Source organism: Martes martes, assembly GCF_963455335.1.
Source record: "Martes martes genome assembly, chromosome: 5".
Taxonomy (NCBI): Eukaryota; Metazoa; Chordata; class Mammalia; order Carnivora; family Mustelidae; genus Martes; species Martes martes.
In genome coordinates, this window is record NC_137892.1 from 107,473,515 (window position 1) to 107,491,663 (window position 18,149).

An 18,149-nucleotide genomic window follows, 5' to 3' on the forward strand; every position below is an offset into this window, starting at 1 on the left:
TTTCTTACGAATTTTAACTCCATGCTTGGCTGGGATGCCTACATCCTAAAGGACAGGATAAATTAGTGGCCAAACATGTGCTTCACTATCTAGGTCCCCTCAAGTACCAGTAGTATTAATTCTTCAATCACAGGCCATTATCTGTAAATGGGGATGATAATAATGATTTCTATTTTGTAAAGTTTTTATAGGCTTTAAGTGAAACAATTAAAGAATGTCCTATAGAACCTCACTCAGAGTAAACCTAAGTAAATGGAATATTAGGATTAGTAATACCAATTGGAATGGGGATTAGAATTAGGATTAATATTAGTACCCCTTGTCTTCAAATATTCTATGCCTCTATCTGAGTGGCCCTTCCCCAGTGTTCTTTGTAGATACCAAATCATCCCTCAAAATCCATTTCAGATGACATCTCTTCTAGGATACCTCCCCTTTTCTCCCAGGTAGAATTTATCCATCCCCCTAGTACTTTTTAATCTTCCTCCATTGTAATACTAATTCCTCTAAATGGCATTCGTGTATTAATGAGGCCATCTCTCATGCTAGACTGCTTCCTGAGTGGGCCCTGGGCCTAGGTCATGTCTGTATGACCTGTGAGCAAATCTGCCAGAACTGTCACTTCTTAAAGACTCTATAATTTGAAAAGAACCGCAAAGGCTACTCAAGATACAAGCAGACCCATAAGTACACGGAGATATGATGACTAGAGGAAAATCAGTACAGAATCCTTTACCTTAGCTGCATTGTGCAACTTCCAGACAGTGTTTCTTTTCACTGGAGCTAGGCCAGCTATGCCAGGTTTGGGGCACATCGAGGAAGTTTCTGAAAGTTATACCAAGTCTCTGCCTTTGCAGAGAGACAGGAACTAGTGAATGACTGACTGCCTTGTCATGCTGTCAGATGCCATGAAGACACCAGGGCATGTGACAGGGAGGCACATCACTTTTCAGTTGTTGGCATTGCTTTATTTATTTACTTTTTAGGAAGGGGAGTTGAGTGCTTCATGCCAGCCCCACTCCTTCCCTTTTATTCATGAAGGCTCCTTTCTTCTTGATATTTATTGCTATGAGTCACTCCTCTGTGTGCCAGATGGAAGATGCAGAAGCTTGGGCTCCTGTGAAGAAACATGAGGTTGAGGGTGGGGGATCAGGCTGAGAGTGGGGTGTGGAAAGGGAGCTGGAATGGGGACATGAGATTTGTTTTCAGATGGAATCAAGCTCCTAGTCTCCTCCCTCTAGTCCCATAGGGTTTGAGCAATTCTCTAGAGATGGTTATTTGCATGAGTTTTCTTTCTTGCTCTTTGAGCCCATCTGCACATTGCAGGAGAAATTTAATCCTTATGGACTCATTCATTAAACTCATTAAGCTATTGTTTAATGAGAACAATTTTCTGAGTGTGCATCCCTCAAAGTTGACTCCAAACAGCTATGATTTCCTATCTGTGAAGACCTTGGGCACTGAAGTCTGAGATGGGTGTTCCTCAGGCCTCTTGTTCTAGAAATGAGACCTCTCCATTCCAGAGAGGGCTGGAGAGGCTGTGTGTCCTGATTGCCAGAAACAGCATTGGCACCATATCTGTCCTTCTAGGTCAGAATGACCACATCTATCTAGACCTGGAAGATTTTAGAATCTCAAAAGCCATGGTCTTTTGGATTCATTACAGGTTACATCACTTCCATGAAGCTTGCTCTAATAGCTGAACATGATCTCTTCCTTGGTTTGATTCTCTTTCTACCTCTCTTATATCACTGCTTATTTATTTCTTATATTATAGGTATAACTGATGTGCTCCACTAGATGATAACTAATTTATAGATAGTGCTTGAAAGCACAGGTTTTGAGATCAGAGAGACCACGGATATCTTAAGTTGATGGGTATCCCATCTTGGAAAACTCAGTTAAAACTTCTGAGCCTTGGTTTTCTATCCATTTAAAACCTCTTTTAAAACAGAAAATGTATAAACCATAAATATATGGCTTAATGAATTCTTATGAAATGTATGCACCCAGGTCACACCAATCAGGGCATGATATAGAACATTATCAGGACCTTAGAGGCCCTCTCTGTGCCCTTTTCCCATCACATTTCTTCCCCCCTCACCTAAATATAACTATAATTTGAGTTATATAGTGATAACTTATTTGCATTTCTTCAGTTTCACCATGTAAATACTCCTAAATACTGCAGTTCCCTCCCCCCCCAGTTTGAATGTTGTTTAAATGGAAATCTGTAGTATGTATTCTTTGTGCATGGTTTCTTTTCTTCAATATTATATTTGAGTGGTTCAGCCACCTCATTGTGTGTAGCTGTAATTCACTCATGTTTGTGATTGTGCAACATCTCATTGCATGCATATACCACAGTTCATACAGCCATTCTACTTGCGATAGACAGGTTATTCCCAATTTGGGGCCAAGACAGGTAATGCCTGTCTGTGAAACTTCTTGCTTTTTATTTCTGAGGTACTTGTTCCTGAATCCTGTATTACTGGGTCACAGGCTTGGATTTAGCTTCAAATTTAGTATCTAATGCAAAAGTGTTTCCAAAATGTACCAACTTAAAATTCTATCAGCAGTGTATGAGAATTCCCATCACTTGATATTGTTCATCTTTTTAAGTTTCAACTATATGACTAGGTGTATGATAATATTTCATTTTGGTTTTAATTTGCCTTTTCTTGATTATTGATAGAATGTGTATCTTTATTTATGTTTATGGATTACTTGGATTTTTTCCCTTTCTCCCTCCCTTCCTTCCTTCTTTCCTTCCTTCCTTCCCTTTCTCTTTTTCTCTTTCTCTTTTTCTTTCTCCCTATCTCCCTCCCTCTTTCCCTCCTCTCTCCCTCCCTCCTGCTCCCTCGCTTTCTTTCTTTCTTTCTTTCTTTCTTTCTTTCTCTCTTTCTGCCTCTCCTCTCTTTCCTTCTCCCTCCCTCCCTCCCTCTTTTCTCTTCTCTTCTTTCTCTCCTCTTCTCTCCTCTCCTCTCCTCTTCTCTCCTCTCCTCTCTTCTCTTTTTTTTTTTTCTTTTAGAATCTTAAGCAGGTTCCATGCCCAAAATGCAGCCCGATGTGGAACTCAATCCCATGACCCTGAGATCATGACCTGAGCCAAAGTCAAGAGTCGGACACTGAACTGACTCAGAGGCCCCAGATTTTCCCCCTTTTGAAGGATCTGTTAGGGTCTCTGCTCCATTTTCCTTTTTTTTCTTTTAAACTTTTCTTTCTTTGCCTATGTTTATGCTGGATTGTCTATATTATTTTGATCAATTTAAAGAATTCTTTACATCTTCTGAATATGAACTCCTTTTGGGTTATGTTTGCTAATAGCTATTCACTAATAGAGTCACCAATAGAATTGCTAATATTCTATCATGTGGAATGCCTTTCTATTTCTTAGTAGTACATCTTGAAGAAATGAAGTTCTTAATTTGAATGTGGTCAAATTTATCAACCTGGTCCTTTTTTTATGTCATATTTAGAACTTTTGTCTGAAACTAAAGTCATAAAGATAATCTTCTCCATTATAATCTAACATGTTATTGTTTGCTTTTCATATTTACATCTGTAATATACCTAGAATTTACTTTTTGTTTATGGTGTTAAGATAGGAGTCAAATTTATTTTTTCCCATATGCTACTTAGTTATCCCAGCACTATTTATTGAAAAAGCCATCTTTTCCTTCTCTACAGTGACATTTTTAGGACAATCAAGTGTCCCTTTATTGTGTAGATCTACTTCTATTTTACATTATTGTTTATTTGTTGAAACTGATACTTATAAAATATTACCTTCTTCTTATAACTTTATAATAAATCTTGATATCCAATATAGCAAGTCTCCCCACCTTGTTTTCCCTATTTAAATTGTCTTTGCTATTATTGCATGTTTGCATTTCTATTTACATTTTTAAATCATATTGAAAAATTCCACAGAAAAGATTTTAGGATTTTTTGAAGGCAGAACCAATCTGAAGAGAGGATTGAACATTTTGTAATAATGAGTCTTCTAATTTATAATCAAGATATATCTCTGTCTATTTAAGACTTTTAAAATTTCTATCATAATATTTTATGATATTCTATTGGAAGTTTTTCACAAATTTTGTTAGATTCATTCCTATGAATTTTTTTTTGAAATCTACTGTGAATGGTATCTTTTTATAAAACTTGTTTTCAAGCTGTCACTTGAATTTAGAAATGTAATTGATTTTTATATGTATCAGCCATGTTAATTTTATTTTGCTTAGTCATTTCATTTAGGTTATTTCTCATATTTATCATTTTAGTTGTTCCTTGTTTCTTCCTGAATCTCACTTTCCTTCTGTCTTAATGGTATCCTTTAGTATTTCCTTTAGTGCAAAACTACTGGCAGCACGTTCTCTGTTTTTCATGGTCGGAAAATGACTGCATTTAATTATTTTCTAGTTTGTTTTTGTGAATTGAAATCTTAATAAAATCTATATACATGGTAACTACGTAATAAGATTTTCAGTTATTTTAACCTATCATTTCTTTCCAGGTCTTCTTTTTATTACATCTTAATTTTTGAAGCTATCCTAATTTGTCCTATAGAATTTCCCCATAAACTTAGTTTTGCTGATGGCATCCCTGGAGTGTCATTTAACATGTCCCTCTCCCCCTCTATTTCTCACAAATTAGTAGTTATTCATACATACAGATTCAATTATTTGGCAAGACTATTCATATATGGTATTGAATCTTTTCCTCAGGAGGTACATAATACCTGGTTGCCTTTTTTTTCTGATGAGAGCAGTTATCCTTTAAGTGTAACTATATTATGTCAGTAACTCTCACATTATGTTAGACAACTCACTTTAGTTGTCTGAAGCCTTTCATCTAATGCTTTCCTCCAAAAGTGCTAATGAGATAAATATTCTTAATGTTCAGGGTTTGTTTAGGTCTTTGTTCTTGAAAGATAGTGTGAATGACTAAATAATAAGCCCACATTTCCCTCCATGGGAATTTTATATATGTTACATCATTGTCCTCTGGCATAAAATATAGCTATTAAAAAATAAGATGGTTATATGATTTTTTTTCTTTATAAGTGACTTAGTAATTTTGTCTGGATAGCCAAATGATTTTTCCCATTTCTATAAAGTTCTATTGCCTTTTCTAGAATGTATTTGGAGTTCATTGTTCTGGCTTAATTTTTCTGGCCACATAGTGAGTGATTTCAATATGTACTTTCATATCTTGTTTTTTTTCAATTTCCACAAAGTTTTCGTGAATTATAATTCAATATTTCCATTGCTTTGATTTACTTTTTTTAGAGACTATGTATTCGAATATCTTTGCCTACCTTCTTAATTTTTTATTTTCTCTCAGCTAATTTTAGTCTCTTAATTTCAGTTTTTTCTTTCCGTTTCACTTTCTGTTTCTCAAGTCATAATTTATTTTGTTTATTCCTATGTTCATTCTAGTTTAAGCTTCATTTCTGAAATACATTTATTTTCCTTTTATTTTTCTTTCTTGAATTCCATCACTTCACTTCTGAGTTTTTTTTATTTCTGATGTATGCTATCCTTTAAAATATTTTTGTCAAATTTCTTAATCACTTTTAGCTTTGCAGTCTATATCTGTGGGTTAAAATCTTTATCGTTGTTTCTGGTGTAGTTTCATTGTCTGTAGGGGTGTTATTCTGCTCCTCATTTTCTTTTTTTCATTGTGTCTTCCAGTGGATAATGAACAAGGTTCTTTTTGGTTTCTTTTCTTTACACATCAAATTAGTGTTATTGGACTTTCAGGAATGAGGGTGAATAGTTTTTCTAGCTTTGCTACTCAAGAGTTTCTCTTTCTGTTGTTTTTGTAAAGTGTTAAAAAATATGGCCTCATATTTTATGAAACTTCCTTGCATTTTTCCCCTTCTCCACTTTTACCTGGCTCTTCTCTTTTCTTTGCCCCTACGGACCCTGTCCTACTCAACTTTAACTCTTTTCCACCCATTTTCCTACAGTGGAAGATTTCATGCTGGAAGAAAACTTGAGCAGTTTAGTTTTGAGAATTTGTAGGGCCCTGGGTGCTTCAGCCATTCATACCTTCTTATAGATCCCTTGCCCTCTGTTGTAAATAGCAGTGTAAAAAATTCCTCCCAGTTTTGGCTTCTCAATCTCAGTTTGGACTCTTACACTTTTCAGAGAATAACTGTCCAGGATTTCGTGGTTCTTATTTCAGGGCAATAAATGCCCTGTTGCTTCCTTCTGCTGCCATTCCTATACATGCTGACACCACACATGTCCAGTAGCCGCTGTCCGATGATTCATGCAAATCACTTGTGTTTGGATCGGTGGAGGTACCTTAGTCTCTATTTTTGTTGTAGATATTATTCTTGGTCTCTTAGTTTTTCAATCTTAGTTGCTCTGGATAATTTCTACAGGATGATTCAGAGAGATTAAAGAACAACCATTGCCACCACTACAGCTATATTCCCAGAATTCTCCCTTCCCCTTTATTATTGAAGAATATTTTTTTGTTGACAATTGTTTTCTTAAAGTAAATAAAAGTCTGTTATTCTGCTGTCTGCTGGCTTTCACTATTGGTGTGGAGAGTCAGCTGTCATTCTTATTGTTACTCCTTTGAAGGTTATCTGCATTTTCCTTTAGCTACTTTAAGAATATTTCCTTTTAAAAATTTTCAATATGATGTTTTTCAGTGTGGGTTTATTTTTATGTTATGCTTGGGATTTATTAGGTTATCTCAAATCAGTAGGTCAATATTCTCATCAATTTTGAGCCACTCTCAGTCATCATCCCTTCTTCCATCTTCCCTTTTCTCTTCCAGTGCTCCAGTTACAGGTATGTTAGAGCTCCTCATTGTATCCTCTGGGATTCTGTCTGATCTACTCTGTTTTATATACATTTTTCTTTTAGGATATTTCCTGAACAGTTTCTTCTGACCTCTCTTCTAATTTACTTACTCTTTCTTCAGGTCTATTTAATAAACTATTGAATCCAGCCAGTGAGTTCCTTTTTAATTCTAGAATTTCTGGTTATTTTCTAAATCTGCAAAGCTAGATTTAATAGTTTCTAGTTCTTTGCTGAAAATACTAAGTTCAACTTTTGTATTTGTGAGAATAATAAGCTAATTGTTTTCGTAAGTTACATCTAGAATTTCCACTATTTGGAGCACTTTTCAATTTAAGTTATTTTTATTGGTTTTCTTTTATATTGTCTTATCTCCTGTTAGCCTGGTTGTTGTTGATTATGTACTGGCTATTGTATATGAAAATTCATTTTTAAAAATAATTTGATGGATATGATGCTCTTATCTTTGTCAAGAAAGAGTTCTCATTTGCTTTTTCTAGATACCTGGGGTCATTAGCAACACAGAGTCATCTGAATCAAAATTCAGGGCTTGAAATTTTTGTTGGCCACTCAGATGAATTAAAACTATTTCATATGAATGTGATTTCTTCATTACTTCTAGAATCTAGTTCTTCCAGGTTCTAGTCCTTAATGTAGCATGTTTTCTTGAGACCCCTAAGTTTGGCAAGCCCCAGATTTCAACTTTTATCTCCCTAAACCTGTATGATGCTGTGAAAAGCGCTGCTTAGCCTCTTATCTACTTCTTCTGCATTTATAGGCATTAGTAATATTAGTAAATATCCTCTGAGTTGAAGTGGAACTAAGTGTAGCTTCCCTTTTCTGAATGTTTGTTTTCACCCAGGTCTTTCCCTAATAATTCCACTCTAATTTGCTTGCTCTCTAATGCTTTTAGAGGAAGATGTTGTACATATTTTTTCTAGAATTTTTTAAATTGTCTTCAGCCAGAATAGCAGCTTAAACCACCTAATCTACTGCTGCTCAAGACTTGATTTCTTCATCTGTAGACTCCCTGAATATTGATCTTATGGTTTTGTTGTAAGACCCAAATGATACATTAATAAAATATTAAGCAGACTATTTGGCGTATAATGAGCTCTCAATTTAAAATAGCTATTATTATCATTGTGTCATTGGCAAGGACAATGTCTTACTAATTGTTACACCAATGCAGCAACTGTTAAATCTCTCTGGCATGAGGGGAAATAATCATATAATTAGCATGTTATTGAGAATTTCAAACTATGTAAATGGAAAGAAAATATTTTTCCATTCCAGGCTTACCTTGTAACTGAGATAATCAGAAAGAGATAGAAATCATTAAGGAATGGGTAGAATCCATTCATGTTTCTTAAACATTTCAACAAGTTATCCATTGATTATGGAAGGGATAGATAAGATAAAAATAAAACAAGATTAAAATAAAAATGTTTTATTCAATATCTTGCTGGAAAATAAGCTCATTGGCCTTTCTAGTCTTCATCTACTTAACCCTCTATAAGATTACATGGTAAGTAGGAGAGACAACAAAGTGCATTAATTTCTTAAAATATGGAATGAACAAAAGGTCATGAACCCTATTGGGTAATTTAATTTCATCCTCTGATATATTTGTTTTAAAAGTTCCTGATTGGCAGGAGTGACTGCTGAGTTTAATAACAGTTGAGATGAGATATTATCAGTTTGGAGATTCAGTTGCCTGTCCTTCCTTATCCAGGGGCTCTAATGGCTTTGGTTTCTTGGTCAAGAGAAATAAAAGGACACTGAGATCCCTTCATTGCTCCATCTTGGCCCATGTATGTGAGGCCAAGGCCTCCTGAAAACAGCAGACTGTGTTCTACTTTCAGAGCCATTATTGAACACTATGGAATAATGACAGTTATAAAACTATTATAATCAGTAAATGAATTACTAAGCACTTTGCATGTTTTAACTCACTATGATCACAAGCACTGTAAGCACTAAATGTTATTATTATAACCATGAAGAAACGGAAGCAAAAAAAGTTTAATCATCCAAAGCCCCATATTGAGTAAGATCTTACTAACCTCTCAGACTTTATACTTTCCACCTACAAAATGGTAAATAGTAATTAGCCTTGATGGCATGATTGGATAAGGAAATTATATAATATACCTGACTTGTGTAGGCACTCAATATTATTAGTTGCCTACAAACATAGAAACATGTCATAGAATGCTAGAATCCAATGAACTATTTTTTCCACTCGGTGGGTTATTTTCATCATTATAGATCTAAGTGCCTAACTCAGTGCCAGGTGCAGTATTGGTACCCAATAAGTATTTGTGAAAATGTAAGCATATAAGTATTACATTTAAAGAAGGACTTTAGAAGTCATCTAAACCAATCTGACTCATTTAAGAAATCCTTTATTAAGAAATCACCAAAGAGAAAAAGCAACAAATTCACCATTTTCATAAGCCAATCATTTTGTTGTTGAAAAATCCTTATTCTTAGAAAATTCTTTTTTTTTTCTTTTTTAATCTTAAGGCAAATAATCTATAAATTTGGGGCATTAGCTCTGATTCTGCCCTCTGGAAGTTTATGGAATAAGTTTGTTTGTTTTAAATTTTATATTATTTTGCCTGAATCTTCCTTCAGACACTGAAATACAGTTCAAATCCACTTGGTATCTTCCATTCCAGACCAGATATGTCTAGTAACTTCCATTATTCATCATATAAACCAGATGTCAATTCGGGACAGTCTGTCCTTTGAGATTTAAATAAAATTGGCTAAAACCTTCTATCCCACATCCTGTGGGAAATCCAGGGCCCAACCCAAGGTTTCTGTGAATTCCTGGCAATTTATGTTCTTAAGGTAACCTCTGGCTTTGAGTTTCTAGGTCCACAGAACTCTATCTTACTCATGGTTTTTGTCTTGAATTTTCTCAATTCTCTACCGTGATCTTGACATAAGCTTATCCTCTTTGAGCCTTTAAAACCACAAACATGTAGTATCTGGGTGCATGACAGAGTTTACTGATGGTGATGATAGAGGCAATTTTCACTGTTAAACATGATTTGAAAGTAAATCTTTGATAATACAGTTCTTTAAATCTCTTATCCATTATGCCACTGAGAATTTATTTTTTGCCCCCTTTTTCTTTGTATTATGTCTTCTAACATATTGCTCTAGCCCTCCTCTCTTCATTACTCTCCCCATTTCCTATTCTTTTTTTTCTAACAATACTCAAATTTCTGCTCATTACCTATGCAGAGCTCTCTCCTTGCAAGCTATGCCCACAGGGTCTTCCACACCAAAGCTATTTATCAGAATACTTAACTAAACAACAAAATAACCTTCCTAAAAGGGCCCCTTTATACCCCTTCTTCTGTCTCCTAGATGTGCTCATTAAACAAGTTTACTTGTTGATATCTCTTCTGGAATAGATCTCCCAGATGGGATACGTGCGGTCTGAGAAAATACCTTTATTATGTAAAAACTGTACCTGTTAGAGTTCCACAAAGGTGCCTAGATAGGCCCTCTATGTAATATAAATGCCAGACATGAATAACATGATGGCTGTTATTTCTTCTCCCTTAAGGTGTTCCAGCCAGCTAGAGATTTAATTTACATATGCATGCACCAGTAGAATCCTTAGTTGTTACTCCAGCAAATATTCTGCACCACGGATGGGATGCAGATATCCTGGGCACAAGACTCCCATTCTGAGTGATGGACATGTTTTCTTTTCTCTGTATATTTGGGGAAAGTTATATTAATGTCACATGCATACTTTTAAATCTACATTTGATTGCTTATGGATGTCAAGATGTGACTTGGGCTTCTTAAAGCGTAAGAAAGCAATCAGAGAGATCCAGAATGATAACAACTTGGGAAAGCCCCAGTTTTGGTCTAGCAGTCATCATTTCTGTAGACAGTTTTGGAGTTCCCTAGAATGCTAATTTGAAATTGCATTCATAATTGATGGCTTGAAGGACAGAGGAGCCTAGATTTCTTTCAGGTACAGTTGTGCATATTTCCTAAGTACTTACTTTGGGCCAGGTACTGTGTTAAATGCATTATATCTATTATCTTATTTCTTCCTCCCTAAAGCCCTAGACTATAGATAACTTTATTCACCCCATTATGTAGATGAAGAGATTAAGGTATAGAGTGGTTAAACAGTATGCTCAAGGAGAGACAGCTAAGAAGCAGGAGAGTAAGTTGCCAACTCCCTGGCTTAAAAGGCAGTGTTCTTAGCCCCTGCACTCTTCTCCCACTCCTCCCATCTTGAGAGGTGGAAGAAAAAGAGACCAGGTAGAACATTTCTCTTCTAAATTTTAATTTTTTTGCAGGGTGCCTCAACAGCTTCCTTTTGGGTCTTTGACATACCATTATTGGCAAATCTAAACCAGGTGACTGGTCAATTTTTTAAAGGGAATCTGAAAGAGGAATTGCTTCTTCATCTTTCCCTTTTGGGAGACAGAGCTGCACAAGAGTAATGGGAGAGTTCACTGAATTTAAAAGAAATTTTAAAGAGGAAAGAGGCAGTGTCTCAGAGAAGTCATGAAGAGGTTACCAGGGAGATGCAGGGGTGACACCTATCAGAGATGAACTGGTCCTATCTTGGTCTCCGTGGAAATGTCAGTCCCTTTCAGAGAGGATTATTTTGCATCTTTATTAAAGTGTCTCAGGAGATGAACCTTATTAAATAGAACCAATGGGTTGAAAGCATGTAATTAAGCTAAACCATTTTTGTTCTTAATAACTTAAATACCTGTATCCCATAGGTTTTGGAGTGAAGTGTCTTCGTTCTCATTGGTTTCCATAAATTGTTTAAGTTCTTCTTTGATCTCCTGGTTGATCCAAGCATTCTTAAGCAAGGTGGTCTTTAGCTTCCAGGTATTTGAGTTCCTTCTGAACTTTTCCTTGTGATTGAGCTCCAGTTTCAAAGCATTGTGATCTGAGAATATGCAGGGAATAATTTCAGTCTTTTGGTATCGGTTGAGCCCTGATTTGTGACCCAGTATGTGGTCTATTCTGGAGAAGGTTCCATGTGCATTTGAGAAGAATGAGTATTCTGTTGTTTTAGGGTGGAATGTTCTGTATATATCTATGAGGTCCATCTGGTCCAATGTGTCATTCAATGCTCTTATTTCTTTATTGATTTTCTGCTTCGATGATCTGTCTATTTCTGAGAGAGGCGTGTTAAGATCTCCTACTATTAATGTATTCATATCAATATGACTCTTTATCTTGATTAATAGTTTTCTTATGTAATTGGCTGCTCCCATATTGGGGGCATAGATATTTACAATTGTTAGATCATCTTGGTGGATAGTCCCTTTAAGAATGATGTAGTGTCCTTCTGTATCCCTGACTACCGTCTTTAGTTTAAAATCTAATTTATCTGATATGAGAATCGCTACCCCGGCCTTCTTTTGAGGCCCATTGGCGTGAAAGATGCTTCTCCATCCCTTCACTTTCAGTCTGGGTGTATCTTTAGGTTCAAAATGGGTCTCTTGTAGACAACATATGGATGGGTCCTGTCGTTTTATCCAATCTGCAACCCTGTGTCGTTTTATGGGTGCATTTAGGCCATTCACATTGAGAGTGATTATTGAGAGATACGTTTTTATTGACATTGTGTTATCTTTGAAGTCTTTCTTTCTGTCGATTGTCTCTATATTTCTGTTCAATGCTATTCTTAGGATTTTTCCTCTTTTATAGAACCCCCCAAAGGCAAAGGCGGTCCTAAGGGGGAAATTCATAGCCATCCAAGCCTCCCTCAAAAAAATTGAAAAATCCAGAATACACCAGCTGTCTCTACACCTTAAAGAACTGGAGAATCAACAACAAATCAAACCAACTCCACACGTAAGAAGGGAAATAATCAAGATTAGAGCAGAGATCAACGAGGTAGAAACCAGAGATACAGTAGAACGTATCAATGAAACTAGAAGCTGGTTTTTTGAAAGAATCAATAAGATCGATAAACCATTGGCCACACTAATCCAAAAGAAAAGAGAGAAAGCCCAAATTAATAAAATTATGAATGAAAAGGGAGAGATCACAACTAACACCAAGGAAGTAGAAACAATCATCAGAAGCTATTATCAACAGTTATATGCCAATAAGCTAAGCAACCTAGATGAAATGGATGCATTCCTGGAAAACTATAAACTCCCAAAATTGAACCAGGAAGAAATTGACAACCTGAATAGACCGATATCTAGTAACGAGATTGAAGTAGTGATCAAAAACCTCCCAAAAAACAAGAGCCCAGGACCTGACGGATTCCCTGGGGAATTCTATCAAACTTTCAAAGAAGAAATAATACCTATTCTCCTGAAGCTGTTTCAAAAAATTGAAGCAGAAGGAAAACTTCCAGACTCTTTTTATGAAGCCAGCATTACCCTGATCCCCAAACCAGGCAAAGACCCTACCAAAAAGGAGAATTTCAGACCGATATCACTGATGAATATGGATGCTAAGATTCTCAACAAGATCCTAGCAAACAGGATCCAACAGCACATTAAAAAGATTATCCACCATGACCAGGTAGGATTCATCCCTGGGTTACAAGGATGGTTCAACATTCGCAAATCAATCAATGTGATAGAACAAATCAATAAGAGAAGAGAGAAGAACCACATGATCCTCTCCATTGATGCAGAAAAAGCTTTTGACAAAATCCAGCATCCGTTCCTGATTAAAACGCTTCAAAGTATAGGGATAGAGGGAACATTCCTGAACTTCATCAAATCTATCTATGAAAAACCCACAGCAAATATCATCCTCAATGGGAAAAAGCTCGCAGCCTTCCCATTGAGATCAGGAACACGACAAGGATGCCCACTCTCACCACTCTTGTTCAACATAGTATTAGAAGTCCTAGCAACAGCAATCAGACAACAAAGAGAAATAAAAGGTATCCAGATTGGCAAGGAAGAAGTCAAACTCTCTCTCTTCGCAGATGACATGATTCTTTATATGGAAAACCCGAAAGACTCCACCTCCAAACTACTAGAACTCATACAGCAATTCAGTAATGTAGCAGGATACAAAGTCAATGTCCAGAAATCAGTGGCTTTCTTATACACTAACAATGAAAATACAGAAAGGCAAATTAGAGAATCGATTCCATTTACTATAGCACCAAAAACCATAAGATACCTCGGAATAAACCTAACCAAAGAGGTTAAAGATCTGTACTCGAGGAACTACAGAACACTCCTAAAAGAAATTGAAGAAGACACAAAAAGATGGAAGACCATTCCATGCTCTTGGATGGGAAGAATAAACATCGTTAAAATGTCTATACTGCCCAGAGCAATCTATACTTTTAATGCCATTCCAATCAAAATTCCACCAGTATTTTTCAAAGAGCTGGAGCAAATAATACTAAAATTTGTATGGAATGAGAAGAGACCCCGAATTGCTAAGGAAATGTTGAAAAACAAAAATAAAACTGGTGGCATCACGTTACCTGATTTCAAGCTTTACTACAAAGCTGTGATCACCAAGACAGCATGGTACTGGCATAAAAACAGACACATGGACCAGTGGAACAGAGTAGAGAGCCCAGATATGGACCCTCAACTCTATGGTCAAATAATCTTTGACAAAACAGGAAAAAATATCCAGTGGAAAAAAGACAGTCTCTTCAATAAATGGTGCTGGGAAAACTGGACAGCTATATGTAGAAGAATGAAACTTGACCATTCTCTTACACCGTACACAAAGATAAATTCAAAATGGATAAAAGACCTCAACGTGAGACAGGAATCCATCAGAATCCTCGAGGAGAACATAGGGAGTAACCTCTTTGATATCAGCCATAGCAACTTCTTTCAAGATATGTCTCCAAAGGCGAAGGAAATAAAGGCAAAGATGAACTTCTGGGACTTCATCAAGATAAAAAGCTTCTGCACAGCAAAAGAAACAGTCATCAAAACAAAGAGGCAACCCACGGAATGGGAGAAGATATTTGCAAATGACAGTACAGATAAAAGGTTGATATCCAGGATCTATAAAGAACTCCTCAAACTCAACACACACAAAACAGATAATCATATTAAAAAATGGGCAGAAGATATGAACAGACACTTCTCCAATGAAGACATACAAATGGCTACCAGACACATGAAAAAATGTTCATCATCACTAGCCATCAGGGAGATTCAAATCAAAACCACATTGAGATACCACCTTACACCAGTTAGAATGGCCAAAATTAGCAAGACAGGAAACAACGTGTGTTGGAGAGGATGTGGAGAAAGGGGAACCCTCTTACACTGTTGGTGGGAATGCAAACTGGTGCAGCCACTTTGGAGAACAGTGTGGAGATTCCTCAGGAAATTAAAAATAGATCTTCCCTATGACCCTGCAATTGCACTGCTGGGTATTTACCCCAAAGATACAGATGTAGTGAAAAGAAGGGCCATCTGTACCCCAATGTTTATAGCAGCAATGGCCACGGTCGCCAAACTGTGGAAAGAACCAAGATGCCCTTCAACGGATGAATGGATAAGGAAGATGTGGTCCATATACACTATGGAGTATTATGCCTACATCAGAAAGGACGAATACCCAACCTTTGTAGCAACATGGACAGGACTGGAAGAGATTATGCTGAGTGAAATAAGTCAAACAGAGAAAGTCAAGTATCATATGGTTTCACTTATTGGTGGAGCATAACAAATAATACAGAGGACAAGGGTAGATGGAGAGGAGAAGGGAGTTGAGGGAAATTGGAAGGGGAGGTGAACCATGAGAGACTATGGACTCTGAAAAACAACCTGAGGGTTTTGAAGGGGCGGGGTGGGAGGGTGGGGGAACCAGGTGGTGGGTATTAGGGAGGGCACAGATTGCATGGAGCACTGGGTGTGGTGAAAAAACTATGAATACTGTTACGCTGAAAATAAATAAAAAATTGGAAGGAAAAAAAAAAAATAACTTAAATACCTGTTTGTGTGGAGGCCTGAACATCAAACAGCTTCCTCAGGCAAAAGACAGTGATAGCCATAGACTCACCATAGTAAGAATTCTCCTGGACGATTAGGAGTCCTCATATTTCCTCAGGGCCTGAGCTCGCTTTCTAAAACTTAAAACTCCTACTTCACAGAACACACATGCATGAGGACACTCATAATCTGGAATATCAGAGTCAGAGATACTGCTTAGGACATCACCTACTTTATTGATTTGCTGATTGATTCATTTAATCTTCAGTAAGGCCCTAATATGTATCAGGTACTAGGAACCCAGGAGTGATTAAGGCATATTCCTGGCCTCAAGGAAGGTATAATCTAATATGAAACACAGCAGTCTTCCTTTAGTGTTCTATAGGGATTCTTTCTGTATTCCTTTTCTTTTCTTTCTGTTTTTACTTTATATTCTCATCTAGGTGATCTTGGCCATTCTCACGAAATCATACCATTTTAATGAAGATGATTCTCAAATATATATGACCTATCTGGTCTTGTCTTGAACTTCACACCCATACACTTAACCATCTCTATGTTTTTTCTAATTAAATGACACATACGAATCTTAAAGGTCACGCAGCCAAAATTCAACTTTCAGTTATCCTCCAAAATCCTTCTCCAACCTTCTACCATCTTTATAAATGGGCCCATAATCTACCTTGGACTTGAAATCAGAAACCTGAGAGACGTGCTGAACTTTCCTCTTATACCCTCCATGTCCAATGGATACACAAGCCTTCTTTCCGCTCCTTTCAAAGCTAACCTCAATAGATTACGTCTCTTCATCCCTCTTGCCACTTCACTACTCTAAATCTCTGTTATCTTTTACCAGGGCTACTGCAATAGCCTCCTAACCAGTCTCCTTGCTTCCATTCTTATCCATCTCCAACCTGTTCTCCACACAGCAGCCAGAGTGGCCTTCTCAAAGTGTAAATTGGACTATCCCTATTCTGCATAAATTAGCATAATGGTCACAATAATTACAATGTTCTATAAGGTCTCTCACATATGGCTTGACCTACCCTCAACCACTTCTTAGAAATCTCAGCCCTCACAGGTTTGGTTTGGCCTGATAGTAGGTTACAGTGGGGGAGTATATGAGAGAGATTCTAAAGTCCTTATAATAATGGCTACCATATGCCCAACCCTGTACTAAATGATTTACTTACAGAATTTTTAATCTCAAGCCACACTCCCCTGCAAAGGAGGCATTAATATACCCACTCTACAAATGAAGAAGTATAGATGTGATGTCACTTAGCTATTGACTGGAAGAATTTGGACTCAATCCTAGGCCTCTGTCACTTCAAGGTGGACCCTGTATCTAATCTATCTCTGTTGTGCTACTTAATGCCCAACAAATATGCTGCCTCAAATTGTACAGAATCAATGACTATTTGAACCAGAATTTGAACCCAGAACTGGTTCTGTGCCTGGGCTCTTTTAATGCTACTGATAAAACTCTTCCTCTTCTACCAGGAAGTCACAAAAGTTATGCTGGCTGTGCAGAAGAAATTTTAAGTGTCCCTATAAGCAACAATAAACCCTGGCATCATAAGCTCATGTAGAACTTTCATAAAATAATCATATGTAGGCCCCTTTTCAGGGATTCTGTTTGAATTGGACTGTGTTGGAACAGGGGGTCCAGATACATTTTTTAAATGTGCTCCAAGTGATCTAACTTATATCCAGAATTGAGAAGCTGTTTTCGTTTGGTTGGAAAGTGCCTAATTCAAGTTGAGACAATCCTCCTGGGCTGTTTCTCCCTTTTTAAGCCCACTGACCGGGCCAGGTGAGCAGGCAGCCTCAGCACCTGGTTAACTAGAGTCTGATGGAGAGCCTACATCACTTCCTGGATGGTACACTTGGACAAAGGAACACTTTGAGAACCAAATATGATAAATAGGGTTTCTAGAGACTATTTGGTTACACAGAATCATTTGAACAATAGTTTCAGATCTCTTCCATAAATTCATTTTATGCTGAGCAGCTTCTGAGGAAATGTAATCAACATCTCTCTTCCTACCATCCTCCAGCAGTTTCTTTTCAGGTAGATGAATGGCTCCTGAAGGTTGAGGCTCTATTCATCCCTAGGGGCAACTTTGAAAGTTTAGTTAAGATCTGCAGGGAGTTTGGGGGGAAAGATGAAGAATTAAGGATAAGGCTTGGGTAGAAGAAGGAGACATTAATAAGCTCTCTCATTTTCTTATTCCTCTGAACTGCCCTCGTACAGAATTGAGATGATCCATCAGCAGGTTAAACTGGGAGCTAAAATATACTACTTTTCATTTTAAGGAGGAATACTAGTCCCATTGTTTAGTCTGCAAATCTTACCCTGTAGTGCAAAGAT